This window comes from Tiliqua scincoides, chromosome 8 (genome assembly GCF_035046505.1).
Source record: "Tiliqua scincoides isolate rTilSci1 chromosome 8, rTilSci1.hap2, whole genome shotgun sequence".
NCBI classification, from domain to species: Eukaryota; Metazoa; Chordata; class Lepidosauria; order Squamata; family Scincidae; genus Tiliqua; species Tiliqua scincoides.
The window spans coordinates 17,859,854-17,879,415 of NC_089828.1; the positions used below are offsets into that span (position 1 = coordinate 17,859,854).

A 19,562-nucleotide genomic window follows, 5' to 3' on the forward strand; every position below is an offset into this window, starting at 1 on the left:
CTGATGCAAGTGACCAGACATTCCTCTTACATGTGTTACGATGAGGAAACCCTGCATCAGATATGGGTGAATTAGATCATTAGACCAGTGCAGTGTAGATGTTCAGTGTCTCCCCTGCATGAGCCAGCCCAGATGCTCAAGGAGAAAGTGAATGAGAGAACACAGGGACAATTAGCCGTTCCCCAGCAGTCACTTCTGGTTTGCAACTCTCAGAGATTTAAGGACATGCTTGGCATGTGGTTGGATCCTCTGAACACCCTGACAAGTTAATAACCATCCAAGGGTGAGTGCTTGTTCTCCATGAATGCGACTAATCTTCTTTGAAAAGTCAATTATCCTACTGGCCTTCACAACATGCCACTGAGCACCACAGGATGTGCCTGTGTACAGTATGAAAAAGCAAAAGACAGGAACTCAAGGTGCCAGAACAACTGCCCATACATTTTTGCTGGGTGCCCTCTAGTACTTCTTTTACAGGAGAAAGGAAAACCAGTTCTCTGTCTGTTGTATTGGTACCATTAGCATTAGTCTGAGACCTCCAAGTGCCTAAAGCGTTGCACCAAGAACTGCACCAGCCTACACCTCCACAATTCCTCCACTCCCTGGATTCAAAAAGAGGGGAATGAGGCAGAAGAGGTAGTATGAAGGAGCAGAGACTATGGTATAAGCCTACAGCACCTGGTATTCCCAGGTGGTCTCCCATCCAAGTACTAACCAGGCCTGACCCTGCTTAGCTTCTGAGATCAGACGAGATCAGGCATGTGCAGGGTAACGGTTTAATTAGGGCAGATTCTGAGGGGCACTTGCCCTGGGCACTATGCCAAGGAGAGGTGAATGACTATGGGGGAGGCACTGGCAGCTTCAAGGGAAACCTCCACAGGGGAAGGAATGGGGGGTGTGAGGCCACTGTAGCAAGTGCCCCTTCTCACCTGGAAGTGATATCACAATGTCATGTGATGTGACATCACTGGCAGGGGTGCCTCTGATCACATTTCAGACATATGTGTGGTGCGCAGGGGGGTTTCCTCAGCAGACATCAAGGCAAGGGCAGACTCAAGGGGTGTGTGTGAGGTGGTTCTTCAGGTTTCTTGAACCCCAGGCACTTAGGCACTCCTGAACTGCACACAGAAACTAACTGGCAGCCCTCCAAATCCAGTCTTAGATACACCTCTCTTTAGAGGGTCACAAGCAACTCCGGGATGCTAATGTGCTTCTCTACTACAGTGTGGGCTTGACAGAGTCAGGCACGAGAGATGAGTTATCCCAAAGGGTGGTGAGGTGGGAGACACTAGAGAGACGCTACCAACAGTCAGCCAGGATGGCTTCTGATTAGGAGCTCTTCTGCACCCTCACTTTCCCCAGAGCAGATCAACCCTGGCAGAGCACTCAATGCCTCTCACGGATGCAGCCACCTCTCTTCTCAAACAAAAGGGCTCTAATGAGGCCTGAGTGTGCTTGACTTCTGTTGCGTGCAGTAAGTGGGAAGCTGGATCATTGTGAAGACAGGCTGGCACTTAACTGAGCAACAGAACTAAAGAACTGTCCATGGTGCTGGTAAAAAAATGTGGGGGTTGGAGCAGCAATAGTGGCATTTCATACCATAGCTGCTGATGGACCCCGAAGGCTTGTGTGATTTCAGAATTTGATACTGATTGGGCGAACTAGGAAAGCAGGCAGGAGCAATCAGAATGGAAACACTCACTGGAGTGTTCTTCCAATGTCTTTCTTTAACCTGTGCTTAGCAAAGTGCAACTTGGAGACAAGTTTACGCTTGATCTTCCCACCCCTGCCCCATTCCACCCACTCCACTGACTCACCAATGTCGGCGGGGCTCCTCTTCCCCACCACCAAATACGGGGTCCTCCCTGGGTGGTGGCCCAGAAGCATGCAGCTCTGTGTGGTTCCAGATTAATGTTTGTGATGCCATAAAACTTGTACCACCATTGGAATGCTAGTTCTGGCAGTGGAAGCACCCAGGGATGGGCACTCGAGACTCACAGACTCGACTCGAGTCATGAAAACATACGTTTTTCATGACTCATGAGGGTCAAGTCATGCATGTCACTGACTCAGGCACTGACTCATAACTTGGGGTTTTTACCCAAAAAGAGTCATGACTCGAATTTGACTTGAGTCTTGACTCACTTTAGTGTGTGTGTGCTTGCTTACTTTTTTTTCCCCCTTCTGCTTCCGTATCGCCCTGAAAGATCTGGTGGATGATCTGGAAGCTATCTTCCAGACTGACGGCAGCAGTAGATGTGGTGGGAGAAGGGTAGGTGGTTCTAGGAGGTGAGGCTGGGAGGGCTGAGGGGAGGAGGAAGGCTTAAGTCATCAAGTGACATCATCAACATCTTTTTTTTCTGCTCAAGGACTTGACTCCTTTCTCAAAATGACTTGGGACTTGAGTCAAAATGACAAGAAATTTTTCGCAAGTCAAGGTGTGATGGCTTGTGCTATGACTTGTGACTCAACTTGAGTTGCTGGGTTTCTGACTCAGGACTGCACTTGAGACTTGGCACTGTGACTCCAGCACATCCCCTGTGTGTACACATACAGGCGTGTGTCACTTAAGAATCTTCCCCATAGATAAATCATTCTCCCATAGTCTGCAGCAAAGTGTCTATTTGCACAACAAAGGCACTAGATTGGGCTGAATGTTCGCTTAACGACCTAATCGAATAACAATGGGAATGTACAAGCAACTGAACAGGTGACTGCTTCCCCTACTGGTGGGCATAAATATATACATATCAATACCCACTGTTATTGCACAGATCTAACACATATGCTGTTTGCTCTTCCGACACATTTGAGTACCAGTTACAAAGGAGCAACTGTGGGAGAGAGGTATGCCTTTCTCTTCTGCTTCCCAGAGACATCTGTTATGGAACATAAGATGCTGGGGTTTGACCTGATCCAGGAGGGCTTTTTGTCAGCAGTAATGTTCTTTTCTTATGTCTATGTCATTCATTCATTTGCAAATTTGTACCCGCTTTATCTCCCTCTTGGACATTCAAAGCGGCTTCCAAATACCATGCAAAAAATAATAAGTATTATATATATATATATATATATATATATATATATATATATATATATATATATATATATATATATATATATATATATATATATAAAACTCCTAATATATATTAAATATATATATTAAATATATATTAAAAATATATATTAATAAATATATATTAAAAACTCCTAAAATTCTGAAGTGACCTCAAAATCTCAAGAAAAGCCTAGGATGATAAAAAGCAGAACAAACCAGTCGCAGACAATTTAAAAAGCTCCATAGAACTCATCAGCATAAAAAGACCCTGAGTGTCCACATTAAAAAAAAAATCAACTCAAAAGACTAGGGTAAAAAGGTATATTTTTTAGGAAATAAAATGCTGGAAAGCCTCTCAGGAGGGTGTAGTTCATAAGCTAAGAGGGAGAGAATTCCACAGAGTTGGTGCCACTACGGAGAAGGCCAGTCTCCTGGCTGCCACCCCTCCCACCTTCATGGGCAGTGGCGCTCATAAGAGGGCCTTCTTCAATAAAGGGAGAGGATGAGGTGGTTTGTGTGGAAGAAGTACCATGGCACTAAGCTCTATAGAGCTTTAAAGGTAAAAACCAGCACATTGAATTGGGTCCAGAAACAAAAGGGCAGCCAGTGTAGCTGATGGAGCAGGACCTGACAGATTCGAACAGCCTACCTCTAGAAAGCACATGGGCCATCACATTCTGCACTAATTGCAGTTTCTGAACCATCTTCAAGAGCAGCCCCAGGTAGAGTGCATGACAATAGTCTAATCTTGATGGCACTGTGGCATGGATCACCGTGGCTGGGTCTGCATGATCCAAGTATAGCTACAGGGAGCGCACCAACCGAAGCTGGGCAAAGGCTTCCTGGTTCTACCCACTGAGATGGTTACCCCCCTAGAACAGGTGATACTCCTTTATTCCATACCTATTCCATATTCTGTACAGCAGGGACTGGTTTGGCCTGCCTGTACTATTATAAGACAAATCACAATGTGTAAAAGGCTGGCAGGGATTTAATTTCCTGTACTTTAATAAGCTACGCGATTAGAAGCAGCAAGGACAGTCTCCTAGAGACAGATCAGGAAGATTGGTTTCATCTTTTTCCGGTAAAGCTGCAAGTCTACAAGGTGCTGTGCGAAGCCTAGCAGAGACTGCTCTATGACAAGAGTGGAGGCGAAGGGATCCAGAGTCTAAGTCTGATGCCCACATTTCTGTTTCACACTCTGAAATATGAATTCTGATGGCTCAACATTCTCAGCTCAGATACACAGCCCTGGAAGTTCTCCTTCAGCTCCAATTACAAAGTCTTAACATTTCTACCCTGAAGAAGACCAATAGAATGGGAACAATGTAGGGCGCAATCCTAACCCCTTATGTCAGTGCTTTCCAGCACTGACATAAGGGCAATGCAGCTCCAAGGTAAGGGAACAAACATTCACTTACTTTAAGGAGGCCTCCGTGAGTGCATCCAATTGCAGGATGCAGCACATGCCCCATTGGCACCGCTATGCCAGTGCTGAAAAGCACTGACATAAGGGGTTAGGATTGCACCCTTAATCACTTATTGCAGTGGTTCTCACACATTTAACACCGGGACCCACTTTTTAGAATGAAAATCTGTCAGGAAGTGATGACATGACCGGAAGTGACATCATCAAGCAGGAAATTTTTAGCAATCCTAGGCTGCAATCCTACTCACACTTACTCAGGAGTAAGTCCCATTTACTATCATTGTTAAAAGAATATGCATAGTAGCTACAGGTCTGTAATATTTACCCAAATGCAGTCACATCCCATGGTAGCATCAAGTCTAATAAATTAAAACTAAAATATTGAAATGAATGGGGTCCCACTTGAACTGGGCTCGTGACCCACCTAGTAGGTCCCGACCCATAGTCTGAGTAACACTGACTTATTGATTTACCAAGGGCCTGATCTCTGGTTATCACCATCAACTGAAATTTCACTGACAGACAGAAAGGGTACCATAGCCCTTATTGGTACCATAGACTTATTGGTGGTGGCAATCAAGCTGAGAATTTCCCTCCCTAGGGCCCCTTTCTTAGTTATTTTTCAAAGGAAGGTTTTTTTTTTTATTCCAAGAGGCATTTGAACAGGGCCAGTCCAAGACACTGAGTTACACACCAAATGAAACTTCCCCTTAGTGGTGAAATAGCTGCCTACCTCCCCTCCTTGGAATTCAAAAAGGAATAGGTGAACAGGGTGAAACACAGAGTATAAGTGATGGCAGCCATTTCCAACCACTGTGCCTTGGCACACTGGTGTGCCGCAAATGGTCTGCAGGTGTGCTGTGGGAGTTTGGAGGAGGGTCATTTATTAGTAGGGCCAATGGGATTGCGACCCCCCCCCCACCAGCAGCATGGTATGCCTTGTCAATTGTCAAAAAATTGATGGTGTGCTTTGAGAATTTTAGCACCTTGTCAGTGTGCCAAAAGACGGAAAAGGTTGAAAATCACTGGTAGAGTGTCCTCTTCTGCTCTGTTCCCTTTCCTATTCAAATCCTATTCAAGTGGGATGAGGAGGAGGAGCGATGGAGATGGTGGCCAATGTGCCCCTCTGTAAGGGGAAGGGGCATTTTACATGCTTCATGTGCTGGGGGGCCAGCCTCCTAGTCCTGACTTCCTGCAATTTCTGCTTTCCAATACCACTCTTTAGCTGAGTAATGGCAACAAGGATTCGGACATGAGACGGCCACCAAACACATCATTCCAGCCTGAGGGCACTTATCCTGACACAAAAGCTCTTGTCTGGAGAAACACAGAGTTCTAAGCTGTTCTTCCTTGCAGACAGTGCTGACTGGAGACATTGCTATCCTTAAAAAGTCAAAACAACATCCCATCTCGGCTCATGTTCAAGGCGGAAAGGATGGTTGGCAACCCAAAAAGGTGCTCCCTCCGGCATCTGTTGCCTGAAGCAGACACTTCAAATAAGGTACTTTCAAAGTAAGCTAAACTCTGTTGTAGAGATGATCCGGTTATTCAGAGGTGACTGTCTGCAAGTCTCTACAGAACTTAACACTCCGCACCTCCCTCTACATAGCCAAGACAATAACCTTACTCGATTTCAACTCCCTTCAGCTTCACATTCATTCCCTGAATTACCCAGACATCAATCATTAGCACTGGGAAAACTTGCCCCATCACTTGTTAATCTCTCACTCTCCAGATCAAGAATGGCAGAAGCACCAAGGGAGGGCATTCAGACTTCCCAATGACAAAATAAACCCAATCATGGCACTTTAAATTCACCCTGCAACCCACAGGCTGCAATGCACTACTCTGCAAGCCACTAGTGTTTTATTTTCCGATGTAATGAACTTTGCAGCCTAAACTACCTCCCCTGCTCCAGTCTTTTTTTTTTTTTTTTTTTTAAACTGTAAAGCAATTTTGGGAAGAGGAGAGTCTGGTTTAATCTTTGATTCAGGGAGAGATGGTCTTTAGCCCTTTACCTCTATGCTGTTCCCCTGATCAAAACTGTGTCCTTGAGACATCAGTAGGGTTTACATCACTCAAGCTCATTGCACCAGCCCCATGATGAACTTCCTCCTGTACCAGACCATACAGAATAAATTATAGCAGCATAAGCACAGCCTAAATGCAGTGGCATCCTAGGGTTGGTGTAACCCCCATTTACTTATTTATTTTAATATATAATAGTACAGGTCAACCAACAAATCCTTAACCAATAAAAAATCAGTGGCCAACACTCACACAATGGAAGAAGAGTTCTAGTATTAGCTCTGATACATGGAAATGATAACTGGCTCATAATAATAATTTATTGGTTCCCTGCTGTGTCATAATAACACCTCATTGGCTCTTGGAACAATCCGTGTAATTGGTCAGTTTTGAGTTAGGAAAATCCACTTTTTGTTACATCAGGCAGCTGTGTTTTTCTTTCTCTGGTTGATTGGTTGTACTGTTCGATAGAACACAGACAGTTCAACACAGTTTGTTTCATTACATTCTGCATGAAATTACCTTTCCAATGATATATAACTAGATGGTATTATACAAATTTTCCAAAAGTTTTCCAAAATTTCAGTCACTAGTGGAGTCACTCTCCCAAGGGTGTCACCCGGTATGGCCTGCACCCCCGCACCCCCTAGTGATGTCACTGCATCCCCCCCCATCTGCTTAAAGCACTGCTGTGGAAAAAAAAATATAGGAGCAGTAAAGATATCTTTTTTCTACTGTAGATGCAATCATAGATGCATGAATAGAAGAAATGTGGTTGGGGAAAGGGTTAAACACTCTTTCCCACTGCTTGGATAAAAAAAGAAAATTCCCACAATTGCATTAAAGTTAAAAAAAAGATCTGATCATGGATCTCCAACATCGAGGGTGGTCAGCAGGTAGACTGGGATCTCTTGTAGATCTCTGGGGGACTTGCAGTAGATTGGCAAGCTCCTCGATTTCTGATCCCCTGTTATTTAACAATAGCACATTAAAACATGACCAGCCCTGCATTAATTTCTCAGCCCTCAGGGCTCTTCACCTGTAAAATTGGGATATTAATGGTTGCTTTTCTGCTGCTCTGCTGCTGGGCAGTTTTAGAGTTTGTTATTAAAAATCCCTGATCTATGGCAACCCAGAAGATCTGTCCTTATATATGCAGGTCATTGGACTATACCGGTGGTTCTCACACGTTTAGCACCAGGACCCACTTTTTAGTATGACAATTTGTCAGAATCCACCGGAAGTGATGTCATGACTGGAAGTGACATCATTAAGCCGGAAATTTTTAAATAATCCTAGGCTGCAATCCTACCTAGTTCAATTTACTATCATATATACCAGGGGTGTCCAAACATTTTAGCAGGAGGGCCACATCATCTCTCTGACACTGTGTTGGGGGCCGGGGAAAAAAAGAATTAATTCACATTTAAAATTTGAATAAATTTGCATAACTGAATATATTTATGATGGGACTTATATGAATGAATGAAGGTCTTGCAGTAACTCAAGGCCTATAAAAGACTTCGCACAAAGCAAGGCCAGCATTTTCTTCGCTGTCACTGCTGGATCACAGATGTGAAACAGCAAGTAGTGGAGGGAGCCCTTGTCCCACAGCTCAAGTGAGAGTCGAACAGTCATCCTCACAGTGAGAGCAGTTGCATCGGGCCAGCATGGGCACCAGCAATCTGGAGGGCCGGAGGCTCATTGGAGACTGGGACCTCTCCGCGGGCCAGATTGGGAGCCTCCGAGGGCCACAAGTGGCCCCCGGGCCGGGGTTCGGCACCCCTGATATACACAATAGCCTGTTAAAAGGACATATCTGTAATATTTCTCCAAATGCGCTCACGTACCATGGTAGCATCAAGTCTAATATATTAAATATAAAACATTGAAATGAATGGGGACCCACCTGAAATTGGCTCTTGACTCACCTTGTGGGTCCTGAGCCACAGTTTGAGAAACACTGCATTATACGGCTCATGGGGTGCTGTTGACAAATGGGTTCTGCCCCATCCACCCCCATTTTGTGACTACACTGATTGCCGGATCTTGGGGTTCTAGAGAAAAGCAGGTTGATTCTGCAAGTCTGACTACCCCATCCTACTTCACACATGTTTTGACCAAGTCTTTTCAGCTACCTACCTTTGGGGTTTTTTTTCTCTGGGGAAGGAGACTATCTATTCTTATGTTCTGGATCAGAAAATATTCTCTGGAATCTGATGGTGCCAATGGAATTGTTACAACCCTCCCCCTGTTTGACACCTTCAATGTCTGGGCATGGCAATGCTTTGGCCATGAAAGCTATTGAGAAGTCAACGAGCTGCGTGGGTTTGGCAGCTCACCAGTCTGGTCTCTGAGCACAAAGGCATTTAGCTGCACTTGTCACATTGAATAATGGATGTCTACCTGTGTCCTTACACATCTTGTTTGGCTAATAAATATTCATGCCTCCTCTGCTCAGTGTTACATACATCAGGAGATGTGGCTGCTGAACATGAGCTGGGTCACAGAAGGTATTGGGGATCATAACTCTTGGTCAAAATAAAGACCCAACATGCCCCTGGTCCCCCAGCAATCTGATATGGCCATTGCCGCTTCTAACTTATGCCCCAGGTCTCATTTCCAGCAAAGCAGAGACTTTGTGGGTCTCTCTAATGTAGTGATTTTCAACCACTGTGCCATGGTGAATGGTCTGCAGGTGTGTCATGGGAGTTTGGGGGGAGTCATATGTTAGTAGGACCATTTGGGGATGTGAGCCCTGTGCAGGCAGCACAGTGTGCCTTGTCAACTGTCAAAAAACCAATGGTGAGTCTTGATAAATTGAGTGCAGACCCCCTGCATCAGCTCCCGAGTATTGTAAATGTGCAGACTCGGGAGTCAGTCAGGCCACTGCAGAGGCCCATATAGGTTCCCCTGGGCTGAATCTAGATCTTGCACCAGCCAGATGGGGTAAGTTTTCCCTGGATGGTGCAGGGGGTGAGAGAAGGTGGTGGGAGGACATTCTGGGGGTGGAGAAGGGGCATGGGATGGGATGGGAGAGGCAGAACAGGTGGTGGATTGGGCCTGGGAGGAGGGTGGGATTGATGGCGACAGTACACACTGGATCCTAACCTCCACTGCTGGACCTAACAGCCTTATATGGGCTGCTTGGATTTGCACCAGCAGATCCAAGTAGCCCCATTAGGCAGGCGGGGGCTCCATGCAGGGTAGGGAAAAATACCTTGAGGTGACCTCTTAACAGCCTCCTAACCTGCACTGGATCCAGTGCAGTTACTGTGGCCTGGCTGTACTGGCATAGGTTAGGAATGAGCCTGGAGACAATCTGGTCATCCATGTAGCCCAATAAATTCAATGACTGGCAGTGAATTTCTGGGATTTCAGACAGGGGTGTTCCCAATTCTATGTGAAGATGCCAGGGACTGAATTTGTGACCTTCCATGTGCAAAAAAGGCACTCCCCTAATGCATGAAAAAATCAGAAAGCACAAAAACAAAAGCTGGTGCTAGCAAACGGTATAGGCAGAGCGCTCTGTACAAGATATTGAAACAGAAATTGAGCTACTGAGGATTCCGAGTGCATCAGTTCTGCTTCAGAGACAAGACAAGTTAATCCAGAACACCAAAATCCTGGAGAAAATGTGGACAAGGAGAATTATAAAACCTAATGGTGCTTCCAAAAGGCTAAGGTATGTCAGGTTTCCAGACAGCAGCAAACCATCCCACCCACTCGCATACTGTATTTAAACAGTACACATCAGCTATTATTCTCCTTCATTCAAGAAGCAGGAATGGAACACGTAGGTAGAGCACCTGGATGGATTAGTATGTCACACCGGCTTGGATGTGGGGAAATAGATAGGGAAAGTGCATTTCCCCATACAAAAGGGCAAGATTGAGGGGGTTAATAATAATAATAATAATAATAATAATAATAATAATAATAATAATAATAATAATAATAATAAACTTTATTTATATCCCACCCTTCTCCCCAAAGGGACCCAGGGCGGTTACAACATGTTAAAAACAGATTAAAAACATAATTTAACAGCAAATAAAAATGTATTAAAACACATTAACAGATACCATAAAAACAGTAGTCAGATAAAAAGTCAGATAAAAAGAGCAAAACGCAGCAAAACATAGAGGAATCAGGCCTGTAAAAATACTAAAAGATATAGAAAAGATGTTTAAAAGGCCATGAACTCAGAAGGCTTGTTTAAACAAAAGGGTCTTCAGGCCTCGCCGAAAAGTCCCAAGAGAGGGAGCCATTATCAAGTCAAGGGGAAGGGAGTTCCATAACATTGGTACCTCCTTAGGCAGCGGCACTTGTAAAAAGGCCTTCTCTGATGACCTAAGAGGACGAGCCAGATTGTACGGAAGTAGGCGATCTCTAAGATACCCCGGCCCAGAGCGGTATAGGGCTTTAAAGGTCAAAACCAGCACCTTGAATTGGGCCCAGAAATGAATGGGCAGCCAATGCAGCCCCTGGAGAAACAGGCTGACAGAGTCAAACCGCCTACCTCCAGTGACCACATGGGCCGCTGCATTCTGCACTAATTGCAGTTTCCAAACCGTCTTCAGGGGCAGCCCCACATAAAGCGTGTTACAATAATCTAACCTCGATGTCACTGTGGCATGGATCACCATGGCCAGGTCTGCACGATCCAAGTACGGCCGCAGCTGGCGCACCAGCCGAAACTGAGCGAAGGCCCCCCTAGCCACAACCGCCACCTGGGAATCCAGGAGCAACTGCGAATCCAGGTGGACCCCCAAGCTGCGGACCTGCTCCTTCAGAGGGAGTGCAACCCCATTCAGAGCAAGCCGATAGTCCAGCACCTGCATCGAGGATTTCCGAACCAGGAGAGCCTCTGTCTTATCCGGATTTAATTTCAGTTTATTAGCCCCCATCCAGATCCTCACTGCTTCCAGACAGCACTCCAGGCCCTCGACCGCCACCCTGGAATCTGGAGGAAAGGAGAGATAGAGCTGGGTGTCATCAGCATATTGATGACACCCCACTCTAAACCCCCAGATGACCTCTCCCAGCGGTTTCATGTAGATATTAAATTGCATGGGGGATAGAATTGAACCCTGCAGCACCCCACACCTCAAAGGCCAAGGTGTCGAACAGGCATCCCCCAGCACCACCATCTGGGACCAACCCTCCAAGTAGGAGCGGAACCACCGCAAAACACTGCCTCCAACTCCCAACTCGGCCAATCAGCCCAGAAGGATACCATGGTCGATGGTATCGAAAGCCGCTGAGAGGTCCGCTGGGTTAAGGAAGAGTTGTGGTATGTCCGGATGGCCCAGAGCCACCCTTTGATCCTCACCATGTGCGCGCATGGAGAAAGCTATTAATGGCAATGAAATTTCCCTCCTGCTGCAGGAAGAGATCCAGAATCAGCATTTCAAATAAGCTGAAGGGAAGACACTTGTGAGGTTGGAAAATCTTTGCGCACAGATGCATGCCATAAATGGGAGGAGGATGAGCTAACACAGTGCATGTTTATGCATGAAGAGAGAGAGAGAGAGAGAGAGAGAGAGAGAGAGAGCGCATTGCAACACAGACTTTTGTGCACTGTGGAAACCCTGTGTTGGTTCATATTTTTGATTCCAACCGGATTGTTCCTAGTAACACAGCTGTTCCAGTACAAAATTGCTAAGGCAGCAGCACTTAATGAACCAACCTTTAGGGTCATGGGAATGCCAATGCCTGAATTATTAGGGGGCCAGAGAGCCTCATTTCCCTTATCATTTGTGATTGCCCTTTTTACAGTTTTAGGGCCCAATCCTATGGTCCTGTAGCACCAGCACTGGCGCCCAGCATTGGCACAGGTGTAGTAAATGTGCCATAAAGCACGTTTCAGGCAGCCCAATCCTAAATGTGCTGTAAAGCACGTTTATGGCACTGGATGAGGAGGGAGCACTGATGCTGGGACAGCACCAGTCAGCACTGGGCCTCGGCGCCGGGAGGACGACTCCACAGTGCAGCTGGTGGTAAGTCTTGCTGCTGGCCAGCAAAGCGCCTTTACAGGGTGGAGGGAGGGCAGGGGGAAGGTGGAACTGGGCAGGTGGAGGGCAGAACGGGGGAAGCGACCAGCTGGGAGGGGGGTGAGACCAGCAGAGTGCTCCTCCCCTGGATCCAAAGCTTTGTGTCAGGCTTGCAAAGCTGTGTTGGGCTTTCCTGTGTCAAGGAAGCCCATTGTTGAGGCTGGAGCATTCCTTGGGGGAAGGAGATAAAAGTCCCTGAGAAGACCTCTGGCAGCTTCCCAGTGCCCACAGGATATAGATTTTGCATTAGTGGACCTCCCCAGCCCCTTGAGGCCCCCCGAGTGCAAATCAGCCCCCCCCCCACTTACCTGGAGCGCACAGAGCCTCGCACGACTCCAGCACACGTCAGGGAAGCTTCCTGAAGCTTCCCCGATGCTTTAAACTGTGCTTCAGACAAACCAAAAGCTCGGTTTTCGACCGTGTTGGGAGCCTCAGGGAGGCTCCCATGTGGTCCTAGAGATGCATGAGGCTCCATGCACCTCTCCAGGTGCCAGGAAGCATAGGACTGGGCTACCTGAAAGTTTCAGAGGAACGTGGTTTGGTTAAGCCAGAGAGGACTCAAGAGGCAGAACCTGAGATTTTGTTGAGGAACCCTATCTTTCACATCATGGCAGGCTTGGGTTTGTCACCAAGCACCCATTCAGCAGGAGTTTACAACCAATGAAGGATCTGTAATAATCTGTAAAGCTGTGTTTTGCTTTTTTACTTATTAAACTCGAAGCAACAGCTGAAAATGTGGGTAGGTTGGCTGGGCCTTAGAAGTTTCTCTTCTCATGAAACTTGAGCTGCTACCCTATTTGCTACCCTATTTGCATAATATTTAGTATTTGGGTAGAAAACACGTTGACAGGCAGGGGTATACAGATTGTTGTCATAACCCAGGAACTCACGGTATTGATTTTTAAAAACTATTGCCCTGTGCCTGCAGCAAAGTTATGAATTTGAATTCCCAGGCATGCCTTTTAAAGGACAATTCCCACACTATTGTCCTTGACAGCTAAAATTAAATCAGTACGACACCTTTCGGAGGCATGACTGGGAATGAAAATTTGAAGCCTTGCTTCCAACAAAGGGCAGTGGGCTAAACACAGACACTCGCAGGTCTGTGCAATCAGATAAGCTGGAGATCATCAGCATTCACAACTAAAGGTGTTCTCTTTATATACAGATTAGGGTAGCCAGGTCAGATGTCACTCCCAAAGCTTGAGATTTTTGAAACAGGGTCTGGTGATGTCAACAAGGGGGGCTTGATGAGGTCACAGGCCTGCCAACATGCATTCATTTCCCCAAGGAATGAGAATGAAAACAAATGTGCTCCATACAATTTGCTTTGGAAATGTCAGCAAAATTGACAATGAGTGACAAGGAATGGGAAGCCATTGGTTTTCCTTTTATGCTGATATCAATGGAGACCCTCCCCATCTTTTAATACTTAGAACATTGTCATATTCAAACCTAATTGCATGACACTTTTAAGGTATTGTCTGCTTCAGAGACGCAGAACAAAAGGAACCCTCTTATAAGCAATTTAAAAACATATTCACATTTAATTCAGATCTGTTTTACATTAAGTACATGGGAAACCCATTGTCATTTCTTTTGATCCCTGTAACTTTGGTGTTTTCTATCTCAAGTGCATGAAATTCTCAGAGGTTGTATTATTCCATTATGGTATCATACCTGAAAAATTTCATAGGGATTGGATACAAAGAACCAGTTTTATAGGCAATTAAAAAGACACACATTGGTTTAAGATTGGCATCAATTTCAATGATGGAAAACCAGCAGCTTCCCTTTTGCTCCTCTGCACCCCACTCAAAAATTAATGTATAACCTTCCCTGTCTATTGTCTACCTGGCTGGTCTCCTGTGAGCTGTTCTTATCAGTCATGCAGGGCAAGGGTTGGGAGGGTCTATAGACAACCTCACATTGCAGGGGATCGTGTCCACATCCTAGTCTGTGCAGGGTGAAAAGAATCCATAGCAAGAGGATAAACAGATGAAGAAAGGACATCCTTATGGGAACTGTCACTGCAGAGTCCAAATCATGACGGATATGAGCGATTTTATCCGCAAACTGACTAACCAGTAAGTCACAGCGTATGACAGTATTTGATACATAAATCTTTTACATGTGGCATGTTCTTATACGCTTGCAGCGGAATAGAATATCCACCAGCACAGAGCATTAAAAAAACAAAAACTGAATAAGAATAATTGACACCCAGCTGAAGCACCATCTTGGATATACTGTGAACCTGCGTAAGATAATAAATTTTAAAGTTGACATGTGTGTGTGTGTGTGTGATGCTCTTATCATGGTTTTTGAGGCAAGCTGCCTCTGGTTGCCAGATGCAGAGGAGGGCACCAGGACACAGGTTGTGTCTGTTGTCTTGTGTGCTCCCTGGGGCATTTGGTGGGCCACTGTGAGATACAGGAAGCTGGACTAGATGGGCCCTTGGCCTGATCCAGTGGGGCTCTTCTTATGTTCTTACAATGGGTCAGAGACAGGTGGTTCACAATGGCCTCAGAACAATGTTTGCCACCCACCAGTTTGAAAAAGAAAACAAACCTACTGGTTTATTTTGGGCAAATCAGTGATGACCTAAATATACATAATTTCAGACATGCGCAAGCACACAACTATATGAAGACTCTTGTCAGTCAACGGTGCATAGGGATGCACAAGCATCTGGTCACTTGACACGAAGTGGGCTTGGTGGTTTGCGCATGCTCCACTGAATGCACACAAAACCATAAAGCACTGCAGGTGATAACCTGCTGAGTGATCAGTACAATGGGATAGCACAATGCTTACCTGGAAGTCACACCTACAGCTCCAGGTTGGGGATGGAAAACCAGAGTCTGCTATGCTGCACACTTATCCACTGTGCTGCCATATTCTTCTGGCTGCTTCTGCACAGCCACAACTGACTCCCAGTTGCATAGCATCATGGGTTTTGTAGTCCCACATCAGATTATGTATTCAGTGTGACTGCTAGAAAAATGAACTTTTCCCCCATGGATCCTCAGAGACAACTCGTAATTACTGAGCCAATTCTGAACTGAGGCAAGGGGCGTTCAACCCATGCATTTACCCATACTCCTTTTGAAGCCATACGCTTATCCAACACACACACAGTCTCAGGTTGCAGTGTTCAATTCCTTTAGGGAGTCTGAGAGCCTGAATTTGCACAATAACCACCAGCAGCTGTGATAATGAATTTGCTTAGCTTCGCAATTAATAGCGAATTTCTAGCCTGTGACTTTGCAATTCATAATTCATATGGGAAGAGCCACAGTTGCTTAAATATTGACACAACATCAAACCACATATCGCAGAGCCACAATGAGCAAAAAGAAGAAAAGGGGAGAGAGAGAGAGAAAAAAGTGTTTTGCAACTCCTTTGCAAATCTTTGCACTCCGAGCCCAAACAAGGTTTGCATTTGGAATTCACACTGTGCAAAAGCTGTGAAATTCATCACCATGGAATGCTGCTTTGAATATTCATTTCAAGCTCAAAGAAGTGATGATGGTCATTAGGGATATGAAAATGAGTGGGATGGACTAGGAAGTGGCACAGTTATTTCCACGGGGAAATTGGACACGTTCTTCTGCCCCGGGCCATTAAAGTAACTGTCAGGTGGTCTGCAATATAAAACCATCTGTAGGGCAATGACATATCTTCCCCTCCCTCTACTCACTGCAGATGAACAAGAGAGAGAAACTGCATTCTGAATCTCAACCTAAATGGATAATTAGGGCACAGAAGAGCAGGGACAGCCTAGCGATGGAGCTGGCTGAATTGTTTTGAATGGTGAGTGGGATGTGTGTGTGGCAAATGAGGGGTGTCCCATGACCTGATGGGGGTGTCTCATACCACACTTCTTACTACTACTGCCACACTACCCATCGAGCCACTTCAATCGGCTTTCTGATCCTCTTCCCACTCTTCCTCAGTGAGTGGGAAGAGGACTGGGGCAACCACAGCCTTCATCAAGCACTGCTGGAGGGGAAACAAAAAGTCAACACTGCTCACTGGGGTCAAATGATGTCAGATGTCACCCTCTGGAAGTGCCTGGCTTGGAAGTAACTGCACTTAGGCGATGACGTCACTGCCAATTACTTATGGATTTATGGCACGCTCTGAGTGGTTGTGATCTGCTCTGAGCAGCCAATGGCTTTCGGCCACTCAAAGAGGGGCTCACAATTGCTCTGAATGCCTGCGAGGGGGAGTGCGGGAGAAGGTACTGTGGCAGTAAGGTGGCATCCTGCATCCCCCTGCACCATGGGCAGGGAGACATGGAGGGCTGGCTCCACCTCTGCCTTAGGATCCACCATCGGGGGTGTGGGTTGGCATCCCCTCAACCTCAGAGTTTGGTACCTGGGGCATTGGTACCATTACTACTACTCCCTCACTCTCCTTGTCCAACTAGCTGCTTAGGAAAAGACAAGGAGAGATGGAGTGTGAGATCCCACCCCTGCCCCATATCTACAAATCTAACATCGCGTCCTTGCTCCCAGTATGTGTGCCAATTTTTAAAGCAGCAATGGAATGGGGTTCTTTCACCCTTGCCTCCTCCCCCTGTACCATTTTCCCAAACAAAATCACCTTCGCCTGTTTGAAGTTGAAATGAGTGTATGTGGGGAGGGACTACAGGTATTTGAATTTTTATAGCATCAGGACAAAAGTGATGGGGAGATTCAGGAAAACTACATGGGTAAAAGGGTTAAACCCACTACCCCTGCTCTGATATAACTCACAGTACCACAGACAGGCCAGGGCCGTAAATGAAATCAAATACATTTGAAGGTGACTACAGAAGCAACATTCCTTGGCAGTCACCTGCTCTCCTGCTGCCCTTCCAGCTTGCCTATAATTCTTACACATTACATTTGTGGTTGCCTGCCAGTGATCTGTTGTTGTGATGATTACTATCACTTTCCAGTTGACATCCCTGGGACTAGATTTCTTGGCTGGTTAGATACCTTCTCCATCTGCCATCAAGACAGCCTAACTCTCGGCACCTTTTCCAGATGCCCTGGGGTGGGGGCGGGGAGTGAGCCGGTGATGTGAGATCATCATATCGTTTTTCTCTTTATTGATTCCGTGACGACTGTACACAGAGACTGCCTCCTACTTTTGCCTTCCCAATGTCCACCGAAAAGAGGCTTCTTGGGATAATCGGAAAGATGAGATTGTGCTGACTGATATTAGAAATATACGCAACAGAGATGTGTTTTGAGTCCTCCCCACCAGCTTGCTCCACAAATAATGTGGCTTTTGGAACATGTTGAGCATGCAAAAGCTCCAGAGGTGAAATGCAACCCCCTCCCCTACTGAGGCCATTGCTCAGTGCTAGAACATCTGCTTTGCATGCAGAAGGTCGCAGATTCAATCCCCAGCATCTCTAGGATGTGCAAGGAAAGACCCCCCTGTCTGAAACCCATAAATCGCCACTGCCAAACAACGCAGGCAATGCTGAGTTAGATGGGCCACGCATGGGAGCAGCTGGCACTGCAATCCCTGATCAGCGACTGGATTTAATTTCCACCAGTCCCGGCACAGCCAATGTTACAGAACTTCTAAAGGCTCCGTGCCAAGCACTTAAGAGCTCCCTGGACATTTTTACAAGGACTCAACTGGTTCCTCTCCCCTTGGCTGTAGCCCACATTCCTTCTGCAAATGGCAGGGAAACATGTGAATGGTCATAATGCCATCTCAGATTCAGGAACCTGCGTGGGATCTTTTGCGGCAGTGATGCAAATGTGGGCCAGGTGCAGGTTGATGAGGCTTCTTGGTACAGCTGAGATTCTAGGCAGCTACCTGAATTGAGTTGGTGCTCATGCAGGTTCTGGGTAGGTTGTGGTTTATATACAGCATAGGTCTAAAAACATAAGCGGAATCCTGCTGGACCAGACCAAAGGTTAATTACGCCAGGGACAGCCTATCCATTAGGCAAACTGACAGCCCAATCCTGTCCAACTTTTCAGCACTGGTGCAGCCATGCCAAAAGGATGCGTGTTGCATGCTGCAATCGGGGGGCAGTCACCTTGAGGATTCCACAAGGGAAGGGAACATTTGTCATCTTACTTCCGGGCTACACTGTGGCTGCACTTGTGCTAGAAAGTTGGATAGGATTGGGCCCTGAGATGGTGGGCTGAGGTGACAAATTGGTAATGGAAACCACTCTGGCACCCATTGGTGGCAAATACCCTCCTCTCCACTTCCATTTGCTCCTTGGATTTAGACAGGAATGGACTGGAAGAGGAAGTATGGAGTACTTCTACATTTCCTCTTCTGATTCATTTCCAGTCCGCAGGAGGAGCACCAAAGTTGGTTGATGTGCTGCTGCAGGAGAGGGGCAACATTTGGTACAGTGTCCCAAATACTGGGAGGTCTTGGACTGCCCCCACCATAACCTGCTTTGCCCAATGGGTAAGTAGATACTTGCAAGCCCTTTGTGAGCCTCCCAGAGGAAACTCACTGTTTCCTCTCACTGTTGCTCTGCAGCAACCAGTGTTCAGTGGCACACTGCCTCCAAACATGGAGGTCCCATCATGACTAATAGCCATTCATTGCTGATGACTTCCAGATCTGCCCACCAGTTTCTAACTTGCTCTGGGCAATCTTTCAAATGGAATCAGATTTTTCACAAGGCACAGTTCTGACCATTTTATCTCTCCCACCCCCTCTTTGCAAATGTTCTTCTTCGGTCTGATCCCTGCAGGCTTGTCTCCCCCCCCCCACCTCCAGGCAGAAGCAGGGCCAAAAACTGGTAAATGTCAAAAGCTTCTGCTGTCTCTGCACTCTACATCATACACACCCACCTGGCGTTGTGTATGATCAGCACATTTAACTCATTTGTGTCCTTTTGTGAAGGTCGTGGAGATGCAGAAGGATGACAGCTTGGAACATCAGCTCCCGTGGGATGCCAGTTGGATTTGTCCATCTACTGGATGTGCCATACCTCCAATAACATCTCTGG

At 46.3% G+C, this 19,562-nt stretch overlaps 1 protein-coding gene and 1 pseudogene across 1 annotated transcript in view; both read right to left on the reverse strand.

Moving 5' to 3' along the window:
• INSYN1 (inhibitory synaptic factor 1) overlaps positions 1–19,562 on the reverse strand; it is an 87,660-nt gene that overhangs the window by 9,674 nt on the left and 58,424 nt on the right. The gene's annotated exons all lie outside the window — the stretch shown is intronic.
• LOC136659653 (5S ribosomal RNA) lies at positions 667–785 on the reverse strand (annotated as a pseudogene).